General features: G+C 35.6%; 1 long non-coding RNA gene across 1 annotated transcript in view; it reads left to right on the forward strand.

Moving 5' to 3' along the window:
• The window catches only part of LOC126248572 (uncharacterized), a 35,586-nt gene extending 28,057 nt beyond the window's left edge, over positions 1-7,529 (forward strand). Inside the window, exons 2-3 of the long non-coding RNA XR_007545510.1 lie at positions 1,246-1,587; positions 7,002-7,529. This is a non-coding gene — a long non-coding RNA (uncharacterized LOC126248572). The remainder of the gene's footprint in view (positions 1-1,245; positions 1,588-7,001) is intronic.
• Positions 7,530-14,202: the final 6,673 nt, after the last annotated feature.

Genomic DNA, 14,202 nt, shown 5'->3' on the forward strand with positions numbered 1-14,202 from the left:
CTTCATAAGTGAAGTTTAGAATTTGCAAACTTACATTCAAGTATTACCCCTAGTAGACATTCAAAAGACCTTTTTTCTCCTTGCTTTTTCATTGAAACAAGGTGGTATCCCACTGTTTCAGGATTTTTCATTTAAAGTAGCATTGAGGTTTTCCACCTTGCCATTCCATTATACACAGTAGACTGAACGCTTGTCCAGAACCATTACTTTTGGATTAGAAGAAGACCATTTGAGACATCGAAACAACTTTACAAGATATGAGGTAAGCAAATCCCTTAATAATGAATCAGAGAACTTGCAGCTGCGACGTACGTTCTCTTTATGAGCTGGTCAGCATAACCCGTCTGCAGCTCGTGGTCTAGTGGCTAGCGTTGCTGTCTCTGGATCATGGGGTCCTCGGATTGATTCCCGGCCAGCTTGGGGATTTTCTCTGCCCAGGGACTGAGTGTTTGTGTTGCCCTCGTCATTTCATCATCATCATTCGTGACACTGGACTGTGCAAAAGAAAAATTGGACTGTGTAACAACTGGGACTTTGTATGAGCACTGATGACTGCGCAGTTGAGGGCCCCACAAACCAATCACCACCACCACCACCACCACCACCACCACCACCACCACCACCACCACAACCCTCCACATGCAACAATTCATGAGGAAGAACTTGTGCCATTCGTATATCTGATGCAGTGGTGTGTCACGCTTTGAACACTCCATATCTCATCCTAATTAATTAATTAGTTTTCCTAGTAGGGAAAACAAAACTGACTGTGGATGACTGGTGTTGCAGAAAATAATCTGAATATTAAATTTCAGACTGTTATATTTGTTATCTCTTTCTGAGGAAACTGCCAATAGACTCTGAATGATACATGTGACAAGGAACATTTTGAACAGGGGATTTTACATGCACATTTTGGATTTAGCCATAAAAAAGTGTGCAATTGGTTTGGCAAAATGCATTTGCATAATAAATACAGTTTGTGTGCCTTGTTAACTGCCACTGGATAAGGAATAGTTGCTGTCATAGGAACTATTTTAACTAAGTAATATTACATGAGCCAAAATTAATTATGTTGAATATTGAACATTGGGAGAAACTTTGATTTTGAACTGTTATTGAGGGTTACATTGTTATGAACAGTGACATTAAATATTTCTACATACTCCATGTAACAATGTTAATAACAGGCAATAATGGTAGGAAGAGACATTGATTGTGAACTGTTGTTGTTTAACATTGCAGGTATAATGAACTGTGAATGGATTTTATTGCCACATTATTAATTGGATGACAGCATACAAACTGTGAGAGGAGATGGATGAGTGAAGATAATGCTATCATCAGACAACGTGCATGACTTGGAGTGTGGTGATGACAAAAGGGCAGTACTGGTGACTGACAGTGATCAAATTAAATTGACAGTGCTGCATCAACTTGGTGGAATCAGTGTCACTTAGCAGATGGTGGGCACAATGTCGAAAGTGGCAGGCAGTAGTGGAGGACTGCTGGTGACTGACAGGGATGTGGCCAGGGTGGCAGGTTGCGACACCCTGGAAGCAGTGCCTGGCTTCACATTTAATTAATGTAAGTTGTATTTAAAGAGTTATTGAAGAAAGGAATTTTTGTTATCGTTTTCATGTAACATGAATTCAGTGAATGAAAATGCATCCAATGATGTTGTGACACAGGGAAGTGTTGAGGACAATGTTCATGAATTAGTTGATCATGAGAATGATGTTTTACTACCTTTAAATGTCTCTCATAACATAGCATATGATGAAACTATCAAGGCAAATGGTGAATCTTATAATTAGCAGATCAGGATATTGTTGAAACAGGTGGGGAACAAGAGGCTTATGAAAGTTTAGGTCATGTTGAGTCAACAGAATTGTTGATCAGTGATGATGGTATTAGTATTGGAACACATGCATATTACTTGAAATGAAACGTGTGTCAAAAGAAAATCATAGGCTAATGGTAGATTTCCACAGGGAAATAAAAGAAAATAAAAAAGGTTTGTCAAAGAAGCTGAAACTAACCAATGAACAAACTAATAATCAGTTAAAGATAAATAACAGTAAGATTGATAAATTTAATGAAATGAATTGATCAGCTGACCAAATCTTGTGAAGAGTTAAGAAAGAAATTTAAGGTTGGACTATCTAAACAAAACTTTGTAATGACAGGCATAAGAAATATGTTCATAGAGGAAAGCAAGAGGACAAACACTAGAATTGATCAGCTGAATAAATCATTGGAGAAAACATAAGGGGTATACTCAATCAAGACAAGGCGGAACAGTCACTCTGTGCAGTAAGGGGAATTATCAGGAAGAATTAGTAGCACTGATGGTAAAATCCATGAAAATGATTGGTCAAATTAGTGAGCTAACATCTGCTGTTGAGAAAGTAGTAACTAAATCACATAACAGCACTAGATTTTGCCATAACAGAATCACACATTTTTAGTCAGAGAATTAAAAAGTTAATCCAAAAAGGTATGTGAAAACACTCATGAGATAGATAATGCCAGATCTTAGTGTCATAATAAAGCAAATGAAATAACTGAAATGGAAAAATTGATGACTGACAATATTGATGTTAACAAGCAGGGATTAAATTACTATGGTGCTAAAGTTGAAAATAGTATGACAGAAATATAGAGGCTTAGTACATACAGGAAGAAGCCAAATAGGATTAGGTAGTTGTGATGCAATTGGCGAAAGTTTCATGCAGGTGTGCAAGCTCCATCAATTTTGATTGTTAAAAAATTTGACAATGCTTTACCTATATCGTGGGATGATAGAAAGAAAATTCAGTCCTTTATTTATTAGATTTGAAGGTGATGAATTGTTATGGGGAATGAGAATCAGGTTTTCCTGTAAAACATACAATGAATTTATTGATGGTTTTTCTTAGCCAGTGTTCAACAAACATTGCACCAAACAGTTTGCTTAGTAACATTTTCATGGAAGAAATGTTGACAGTGGGCGTCACAGCTACAAAGAATTCATTCGAAATTATTGGGTAAGGAACTTATATTTAGATGATCCACTGCAGGAAAGGGATCTATTTTCAGTTGCCTTAATTAGATTTCCTGCAAGGTACAAGAAAAACTACTGGTAATTCTGAGAGACAATGTTGACAGTATTTTACATGCTCTAGAACAGCTTGTGGCGGTTCCACCTGCTTCATTTATCTCGTTGTTTGTTGTCCTCAGTGTCAACGTACTGTGTTGCTACACTGGCTGAAAAATGGGGTTTTATGGAGTCCAACACTAACTACTTTAAATGATGTAGCCGATAGATGCACAGTTACGTTTTACATTATTTTAATTTTCACTTTGAACAACCCCCTAATATTACACAGTTAAATGGCCAGTGCACTATTGTTTAAACTTTCCATAAGCCTCATTAATAGTTTGCAGGCGAAACTCCATATACTGCTACAATAGTTTCTTGTTGAACATCTATGAGCAGTAAAACCTAACCACAAAGTTCACAGTTCTTGAAGAATAATCAGGTTCATATGGAGACAGACACTGTCACTGATTTTTACCCAAGACCTAATTGTTTAACATTTATTTCCTAGTTAATTTGAAGCATTGTTGTTGTTCTAACCAGCACAGGTTACTCGTCTGAAACCCAGCCGTGGACTAACTGTCTCGTGACCAAAAATCGGGCCCTTATATATCATCGCAATAATAGCTGCTGAAACTACAGATTGTTTAAAGTTAAATTTACAGAAATTACATTTAAAACATAACTCGCTTGATTAACTGAATACATTGAAAAATTGGTTCTTTTTAACAGTTTCCTCTACTGCAAGAGTTAGATGGAATTATTTGTTTAAATCATGAAATTAACAAATATAGTTACGTTTGGACAAAACTGTTAATTACTTTGGGATTAATTAAGGACTGGCTTTTCTAACATGTTTTCAAATAGAGCCAAATAAATACTTTCAGACTGCTATTGTTTCGTCTCCCAAATGTTTACAATTATTACAGATTTTATATTTGTTTATCAACAATAGAATTTAAGTTATAAAAAATTGCTGATTTCACCCTATAACAAAAGATACTAACTAGTAATAATCAAAATAAATTAGAAAATCAATTACATATGTAAAACTAAGCACAAAATTAGATCTGGTGTTATATTCTTTAAATCTGAGGGCCAATCTTTCTCTTTTATGGAAATGAAGATTATATTTACGTATGTTAATGGTAATTAGTTAAAATTGAGAAAATGAATTTTAAGGAGGCAGATGACAAAACAAGAGGGGAATTAAAAATATCCCAGCTTGCTTTGTCACAAGCTGGTTTCATTTCCAGAGTAAATCAACATAGAGAAAGTGGAGAGGTAATTACTGGAGACAAGGTAACAGGCAGGAAGGACAAAGGGAGGATATGAGAGAGAATTTTAGAGGACCACCTATTAGAGGTGGAGGTGGATGGAATCATGGAGATTACCATAACAACTACAGGCATAATCGAAGGGAGGTGAGAAACCAGGAGGAAAGAATGAGGCTGGAGTAAGTAAATGATATGAAGGAAACTTTCCATGACAGAAAAAATAATTAGGAGTTCTGATAAGGTTCAGTTGCAGACTGAATTAGAACCAGAAAGGAAATAAATAAAAGCTATCAGCCGACATTGAAGATACCGTTACATGGTATAGAAATACTAGTGGTTGTAGTTTCAGGAAGTGACATTCATTCATTTAATGAAGAGATTTACTTAAAGATAAAAGAAGTAAATAATAGTCTAGGACTGCTAGTGCAAGGGGTAAGAATTATTTTAGCTATTGGTGCCAAGAGTAAGCTAATATGGGACCAAGCAATGTTGGAAGTTGACATTCAATGTAGATTTGATGTGAATGAGATGATTATTCCAGGAATATACATGGAATTAATTTTGGGAATGAAATAACTAATAGCAACTTGTGATTTTGTAGATTTATTGAGAGGTGGTGTTAAAATAAAGGTAGGTGAAGAGGGAGAGGAACTGATGTTTGTAGGCTGTGTAATCCCAAAAAGTAAACAGAATGCATGTAAAAATATCAAAGAACAAAATTAATGATTACGCTGATGAAAGTGGCAATGATATAATGAAAGTTGAGACAGCACAATTGTAGCTTGTAGAGACAAATCAAATTGCATCATGTATGATGATGAGGAAGATGTTTCTTTTGATAGTGTAGAGGAGAACAGTGCACTTGAAATATGTAGATTAAAGTTAAATTTCATAGCATCCCAGGAAAGCAATGATGACATAATATCAGTTGTAAGGTGCAGGATATGATGGAAAGAAATCACTAAAGAGGTTGTTGAGGAAAATGTTAAAGTATTTTCCGATAGATGTGGCCTGAGGAAGGACTATGTTCACTAGTTTGGAGGTGAGAGAATGTAGCCGTCCCAAACTGCAGTTATATGTAATACCAATAGTAAGACAGAAGGCCATAGATAAAGACATTAGACACATACTGAAATGGAATGTTTTTTAGAGAGCCCAGAGGCAATATCCTAGCCCCATTGTTGTGGTAATAAAAAATGGTGGCTATTACAAAATTTCTCATCTTCTCTGGAAACAAAGTTTTTCGGCACATGCCTTCAAGATACACACAAACATAAAATAAATGGAACACTAAATAAAATATGTTATAGAGTACAATTACTCTATGTTAAAGCAAGTTTTAGCACGTCCAAATTGCCTCTTTGCCCAGTTCCATAGCATTGTGTGGTACGGAATTGTATTCTGGGGTAGTACACCACCTAGTTCACTCATTTTCCTAACCCATAAAAGAACTGTAAGAGCAATGCAACAGGCACGTCAAACAGATTCTTGCAAAACCCTCATTCAAAACTCATCAGTCCTCCCACTTTCCTGTATGTACATACTAGAAATCTTTAAGTGTGCTAGAAAGAATTTAAAGAAATAAATGAAAATTTTAATAGCCATGAGTATGATACAAGACATAAGGAAAAGCTTCATGTCCATTCAGTAAGGACATCAGCCTACAAAACTTCTACAATAAGCAGGTTATAAAAATTTACAATAGGCCTTCACATACAGTAAAAATCATGTCATCATTCACTCTTTTGTGAAACCCTATGGGCATTCTTGTTAGATCATTGCTTCAATTCAGTAACAATTTTTTTTTTTTAATATTTGAGGTACAAGAGACTTGAAACAAGACAGTGCAGCTACTGCAACTAGTGCAAGCTTGTTTGTGGATAAAAATAAAATTTATGTATCTGCTGAAGTAATACCGTGTTTTTGCTGTGATGTGTTACTGTTTTGTTTCAAGTTTGTTTTGTGTCCCACAACCTGGAAAGGTTTTTGGATGAATAAATAAATTAAATAACACTGGATGCTAAGGCAATTAATAAAATAATCATTCCACAAATGGATAGAACAGAGATGTTAGAGGAATATATTTGTGTCAGCCTTTATAAGTATTTTGGATGGTGTGTTAGGAGAGGACTTATTACCAAGAGTTAGGCGTTATGTAGATGACTGATATCAGTTAGTAATTGGAAGGAGCATAACATAATTTTGGATATATCAGTATCAGGGGCATTCTCTGAGAATGGCATCAAAGTTAATGGTATGTATCTGAATTTGGACAAAAAGAAATAAAGTTTTTGGATATGTTATTATAGTAGATGGCATTTGACAAAATCCAGAAAAGAATACAGGATTAGTGATGTAAAAAAAATTATGGAATAAATGAAGGACCACACAAAATAATACGCACAACTCATACTAATGCAGTGGAACTGGCAGCATCTGTAAAAAATGTGATGAAAGGCCTCTAGGGTGTTGTAGTTATAAAATACTACTGCACATGAAAAATTACAGGCATCATTATTACACTGAGAAATGATAGGGAACTGACTATGTTACTTTAGCCATTATGTATTTTAAAAGGTATGTCAGTACTCTGTTAATGTTATTTGATAATAAGTACAAATGTTGTAATGTTTTGTATGTAGCATAGAGGACAGATCAAAAGGCTCACACAGTGCAATGGACTAGTGGCCTCTCTGGAATGTAGAGTTGGTGAATTGTATTGTCTGGGTTGCTGACACCTGGCAGTCAAGGACATATTAGCGGCAGCCAAAACACAAATTATGATCTGGATATTGAGAGGATTCAGAGCAACGTAAGAGTTCATAATTTATCAACAAGTTGAGCAAATAATCACTCACTGATAAAAAGGAAATTATATGAAATAAATATGTACAAATTTAATTTACTGTGTGTATTTATTAAATATTAATCTAACTAACTTTATTGTGATTTTGGTTTCCATGAATATTAATCTTATGTGTGTATCTAGTGTTTATTTTTAATATATGCTGCATGCATTATGGTATTTGAGATAAATGGAAATGGGGTGCTACAAAGACTTGAACGCCGTGAGCAACCAATGGACCGACTGCAATTATGACAACCAACAAGCCACATGGTGTGGCTGTGTCATGAGTAAATACACTAAGATGTACAAAATTATGTTTATAATAAATGCATACGATTCTTAAAACATAAATGATTATAATTTGTAGAATAAAATAAAAAAGAGCCAGATTACTTAATTTATCCAATAGTAGGAACAAGAACCTTAGGACCTGAAATAAAAAAAATAGCAGTTTTGGAAAAGTCAGTAATTTAAAATATTGCAGAAAATGTACTGTAATAAAAGATCTTTGGCTGGCTTGAGATCAAATAAGGCAGAATGGATAGATAACATTCCATCAGAATTTCTAAAATCATTGGAGGAAGTGGTAACAAAACAACTATTCAAGTTGGTGTGTAGAATGTAGGAGACTGGCGATATACCATCAGACTTCAGAAAAAAAAATCATTAACACAGTTCTAAAGATAGCAAGAGCCAACAAGTGCGAGAACTATCGCACAGTCAGCTTAACAGCTGTTGCATTCAAGTTGCTGACATGAATAATATACAGAAGAATGGACACAAAAATTGAAGATCTGGTAGATGACGATCAGTTTGGCTTCAAGAAAGATAAAGGTAGCGTAGAGGCGGTTCTGATATTGTGGTTGATAATGAAAGCAAGACTGAAGACAAATCAAGACACTTCCATAGGATTTGTCGACCTGGGAAAAGCTTATGACAATGTAAATTCATGGGAAAAACTCTGAGAAAAGTAGGGGTAAGCTTCAGGTAAAGATGGGTAATATGCAATATGTACAAGAACCAAGAGGCTAAAGGAAGACTGGAAGACCAATAACAAAATGCTCAGATGCAAAAGTGTGCAAGACAGGAATATAGACTTTTGCCCTCACTGTTCAATCTAGACATCAAAGAAACACTGATGCAAATTTTAAAAAAAGGTCTAAGAGTGGGATTAAAATTCAAGGTGAAAGGCTGTCAATAATAAGATTCGCTGATGGCATTACTAGTCTCAGTGAAAGTAAATAGGAATTACAATATCTAGTGAATGGAATAAACAGTCTAATGAATACAGAGTACAGATTGAGAGTAAATCAAAGAAAGATGAAAGTAATGAGAAGTTGCAGAAATGAGAATGTTAAGAAACTTAACATCAGAATTGGTGATCACGAAGTAGACAAAGTTAAGGAATTTTGATACCTACGCATTAAAATAACCCATGATGGATGGAGCAAGGAGGACATAAAAAGCAAACTAGCACTGGCAAAGAGGGCAGTCCTGGTGAAGAGATGTCTACCAGTATCAAACATAGGCCTTAATTTGAGGAAGATATTTCTAAGAATGTATGTTTGGAACACAGCATTGTATGGTAGTGAGACATGGACTCTGGGAAAACTGAAACGGAAGAGAATGAATGTTGAAAATTATGTTGACTGATATAAGAAATGTGCAAGAACTCTGCAGAATCGGCAAGCAAAGGAATATATGGAAAACACTGGTAAGTAGAAGAAGAAGCAGAATGTTAAGACATCAGAGAATAATTTTCATGTGTTAAGACATCAAGGAATAACTTCCGTGGTACTAGAGGCTAAAAATTGTGGAGGAAGATGGAGATTGGAAAACATCCAACAAATAATCGAGGGTGTAGGTTGAAATTGCTACTTGGGGGTGAAGATGTTGGCACAGGAGAGCAAATTGTGGTGGGCCACATCAAATCTGTCAGAAGATTGACGATGCAAAGAAAAAGTAAGTAAATAAATTGGAAACTGTGTCTGACATGTGTATGTTAGCCTCTTGTAGATTAAAATCCCATTCGGAGACCCCTCAGTACATGCCTTGATTTCCCCCCCCCCCCCCTCCCCGTCAGTCTTCTGATTGGTTTGATGTGGCATGCCATGAATTCCTCCCCTGAGCCAACCTCTTCATCTCAGAGCAACACGTGCACTTAATGTCCTCAATTATTTGTTGGATGTATTGTAATGTCTGTCTTCCCTTACAGTCTTTACTTTGTAAAACTTCCTCAAATACCATGTCAGTTATTCCTTGATATTTTGACACATTTCATATCACTCTCTCCCTTCTTCTTCTTATCTATTTATTTTCATATTATTTTACACATCTCGTTCTGTAGGACCTAATTGAGGAGCAAATGTCTATGGTCATGGAATGAGTCGGTGCATGAAACTGACATGGATAAAATCAAATGTAGATGAATTCTATGCAAAGACGAGCTGAGACTATATATGACACAATCAACAATATAAACCAAGAATTAGCTTAGGTTTTCTCCAGGAACTACCCAATAGAATAGAAGGAATAATCCATGAGGAAGTTCTTCAGTTGAATGTGCAAGGATTACTGCTAAGATAATTATTTTTTTTTTTTTTTTTTTTTTTTTTTTTTTAGCTTACTGAAAATACAGCAGTGCAATACACCGTGCCATTCTGGACAAGAGTCAAGAAGGCGCAATCCAAATGCACAATGGATTTCTGGCTAGTATTAATAAAGTGAAAGCTGCCAATTCTGAGGAATAAGCTCACATTGTTAACAACAAATGACTTTAAAGAAAATAAATAGGGACAGGTCATTGTCAGAATTCCCAGATGCTTGAACAGGGATCTACAAGACGCTCACAATCTCACATGATCACTCAAACTGCCCTTTTTTGAGCTAAAATTACCTGTTGTTCTTCGAAAGCGTTACCCCAGAATATTATGCCATATGTTATAAGCAAATGAAAATAGGCAAAGTAGACCAATTTTTATGTTGGACCCTTGTTCACTGGAGACCCTGTTCTAATGGGAAATATAGTGGCACTTAGTTTTTGAACAAGATCCTGAACATGGGCTTTCCATGACAGTCTACTATCTATCTGACACCTAGAAATCTCAATAGTTCAGACCCACTAATCATATGGCTATTCTGTGTAACCAGGATTTCAATTTTAGTTGAATTTTGTGGTAGAGACTGTAAAAACTGAGTCTTACTTTAATTTAGCACCGATTTATTTTCTGTAGCCCATGAACTTGTCTCTTGAGGTACAGTATTTGATACATTACCTGTGTAGCACTCAACATACTTAACTGCTGAACAGACAGAAACATTTTGGCATTGCCTGTCATATTAGAAGACATTTGTATCACTCTTGTCCCTTCTTGTCAATATTTTTATTTATGTATTTATTTTCATATTATTTTACATATCTAGTTATGTAGGACCTAACCGAGGAGCAAATGTCCATGGTCATGGAATGAGTCAGTTTTGTATACAAGAATCACAACTGGTCCTGACCCCTGAGTCACCCCCACCCTCCCCCCACCCAAACTTAACTGTGCCTCAATCAGACTTCCTCTCATAGCCATTCTCATTACATTGGAGAACAGTCTTCTGCTGTCTGTTCTTAGAGTATGAGAGGAACCAATTGTGAGCTACTCCTCATATTTATTCCATAATGGTCCAACATCTGCATTAACATAGAACCTCATTCAGAAGAAAGATTTTCTGTATTTTCCTCTCCTCATGCATTGTACAAAGAGCCTTATCATATTTCATCTTATCAGCCCATGTAATTTTCAGTATTCTTCTATAGCACCATATCTCATGGAGGCCTATCTTTCCCTGAACATTTTTTTTTACTTCCTTCTTATGTTGATCAGTTGCAGTATTTCTTCTGTTATCCATTGCTTCTGTAATTGTCTGTCCAACTTCAGTGATTGGCCATTTTAAAGGCGTCCATTCCTCTTCGGTGAACTGCATATTGTGGTATTCATTATCACAGTATCTATAGCCTTAAAGAACTTCAAACATGTGTTGTCATCCCTCACTACTTCAGTATCCCACTTCTTTGACAACACCATGGGCAGAACTAGGGTGACTCCCTGTACAAGAAGTCTTTGGTCACCACTGATATTATTTTTATTCAAAACATAAGTAGTGACTGGAATGTAGCCTGGGACACAGGATGACATTAATTGCTAGCGAAAAATGCTACACCTAGACTGTGGTTAATTTACTGTAAATTGAAAGGCAACCCATTATGGAACTAGGTTTCCTGTAAAGAAAATTGCATGCTATCCTTGGCAAAAATGTTGTTATTCAGTCATGGAATTTTTAAATTGTGATAGGGCTATCATTGTAAATTAATGTAATAAACTTGTACTGATGGTTGTATACTAAGATTGATTTAGATTTTTTTACTCTTTAACAAGTTTGTTTGCATGGCCATCATCCACTGCAATCACAAAAATATTTGTTTCTAGTGTATTTTATTTTTCCCCGGCACATTTTACCTGTACAGTTTTGGTTGACATTTGCATTTCCTCTCGTCGGGTCACATGCTGGAGGCCGCACTAGAACTTCACTTATGGAACACAAGCATGTTTTCATGTTCCAAACTTATTTTCACATGGTTTGCCATTATTATGGTGAAGTGCTATTAGTCTTCTGTCTCCAGTTGTAGATATTTGATCAGAAACTGTGATTGAAAGTCTTAACTCCTGTGAGTTCACTTTGTCTCATCCTGCTGGATTTGTTTGTATACATGTTGCCAACCTAATGAAGTATATGCTGAAACCTAAGTCTATTCTTTATATTGGTGTGTGTTGAAGAAAGATGGAAAGAGTGTGTATATGTATGGATCGTTATTTGCAATTTGTAAATTATTTGTGCGTGTGTGTGGTGGTGGGGGGTTATTATTCAGTTAGAGTTGTAGAATGTTGAATATGAATGTAATAGCTGTCAGAGAGCAGTTGAAAGTTTTGAGGGGTTCATGGACAGGTGAGTGGTAAGGAGTTGGGTGGTATTATTATTATTATTTCTTTACTTTCTCAGACGTTAAGTCTGGTTGAGAATGGAAAGTGACGCGGACCTTGATCAAGCGTCACTTCCTATTAACTGTACGGTATGTGTTATATTGCATTTAGGAACTTTCGGGTAATTGAACGTGTATCAATAATTACGGATTTCTGTAGTTGTATATATGTGTTTGGATGTAGCTGTATTGCATTGATGTACTGGTGGATATTGTGTGGTATGACTCCTGTAGTTGATACTATAATTGGTATGATGTCAACTTTATCCTGATGCCACATGTCTTTGACTTCCTCAGCCAGTTGGATGTATTTTTCAATTTTTTCTCCTGTTTTCTTTTGTATATTTGTTGTATTGGGTATGGATATTTCGATTAGTTGTGTTAATTTCTTCTTTTTATTGGTGAGTATGATGTCAGGTTTGTTATGTGGCGTTGTTTTATCTGTTATAATGGTTCTGTTCCAGTATAATTTGTATTCATCATTCTCCAGTACATTTTGTGGTGCATACTTGTATGTAGGAACTTGTTGTTTTAAAAGTTTATGTTGTAAGGCAAGCTGTTGATGTATTATTTTTGCGACATTGTCATGTCTTCTGGGGTATTCTGTATTTGCTAGTATTGTACATCCGCTTGTGATGTGATCTACTGTTTCTATTTGTTGTTTACAAAGTCTGCATTTATCTGTTGCGGTATTGGGATCTTTAATAATATGCTTGCTGTAATACCTGGTGTTTATTGTTTGATCCTGTATTGCAATCATGAATCCTTCTGTCTCACTGTATATATTGCCTTTTCTTAGCCATGTGTTGGATGCGTCTTGATCGATGTGTGGCTGTGTTAGATGATACGGGTGCTTGCCATGAAGTGTTTTCTTTTTCCAATTTACTTTCTTCGTATCTCTTGATGTTATGTGGTCTAAAGGGTTGTAGAGGTGGTTATGAAATTGTAGTGGTGTAGCCGATGTATTTATATGAGTGATTGCTTTGTGTATTTTGCTAGTTTCTGCTCGTTCTAGAAAGAATTTTCTTAAATTGTCTACCTGTCCATAATGTAGGTTTTTTATATCGATAAATCCCCTTCCTCCTTCCTTTCTGCTTAATGTGAATCTTTCTGTTGCTGAATGTATGTGATGTATTCTATATTTATGGCATTGTGATCGTGTAAGTGTATTGAGTGCTTCTAGGTCTGTGTTACTCCATTTCACTACTCCAAATGAGTAGGTCAATATTGGTATGGCATAAGTATTTATAGCTTTGGTCTTGTTTCTTGCTGTCAATTCTGTTTTCAGTATTTTTGTTAGTCTTTGTCTATATTTTTCTTTTAGTTCTTCTTTAATATTTGTATTATCTATTCCTATTTTTTGTCTGTATCCTAGATATTTATAGGCATCCGTTTTTTCCATCGCTTCTATGCAGTCGCTGTGGTTATCCAATATGTAATCTTCTTGTTTAGTGTGTTTTCCCTTGACTATGCTATTTTTCTTACATTTGTCTGTTCCAAAAGCCTTATTTATATCATTGCTGAATACTTCTGTTATCTTTAGTAATTGGTTGAGTTGTTGATTTGTTGCTGCCAGTAGTTTTAGATCATCCATGTATAGCAAATGTGTGATTTTGTGTGGGTATGTTCCAGTAATATTGTATCCATAATTTGTATTATTTAGCATGTTGGATAGTGGGTTCAGAGTAAGGCAGAACCAGAAAGGACTTAATGAGTCTCCTTGGTATATTCCACGCTTAATCTGTATTGGCTGTGATGTGATATTATTTGAATTTGTTTGGATATTAAGTGTGGTTTTCCAATTTTTCATTACTATGTTTAGGAACTGTATCAATTTAGGATCTACTTTGTATATTTCCAATATTTGTAGTAACCATGAGTGGGGTACACTATCAAAAGCTTTTTGGTAATCAATGTATGCGTAGTGTAGCGACCTTTGTTTAGTTTTAGCTTGATATGTCACCTCTGC

Source organism: Schistocerca nitens, chromosome 3 (genome assembly GCF_023898315.1).
Source record: "Schistocerca nitens isolate TAMUIC-IGC-003100 chromosome 3, iqSchNite1.1, whole genome shotgun sequence".
NCBI lineage: Eukaryota > Metazoa > Arthropoda > Insecta > Orthoptera > Acrididae > Schistocerca > Schistocerca nitens.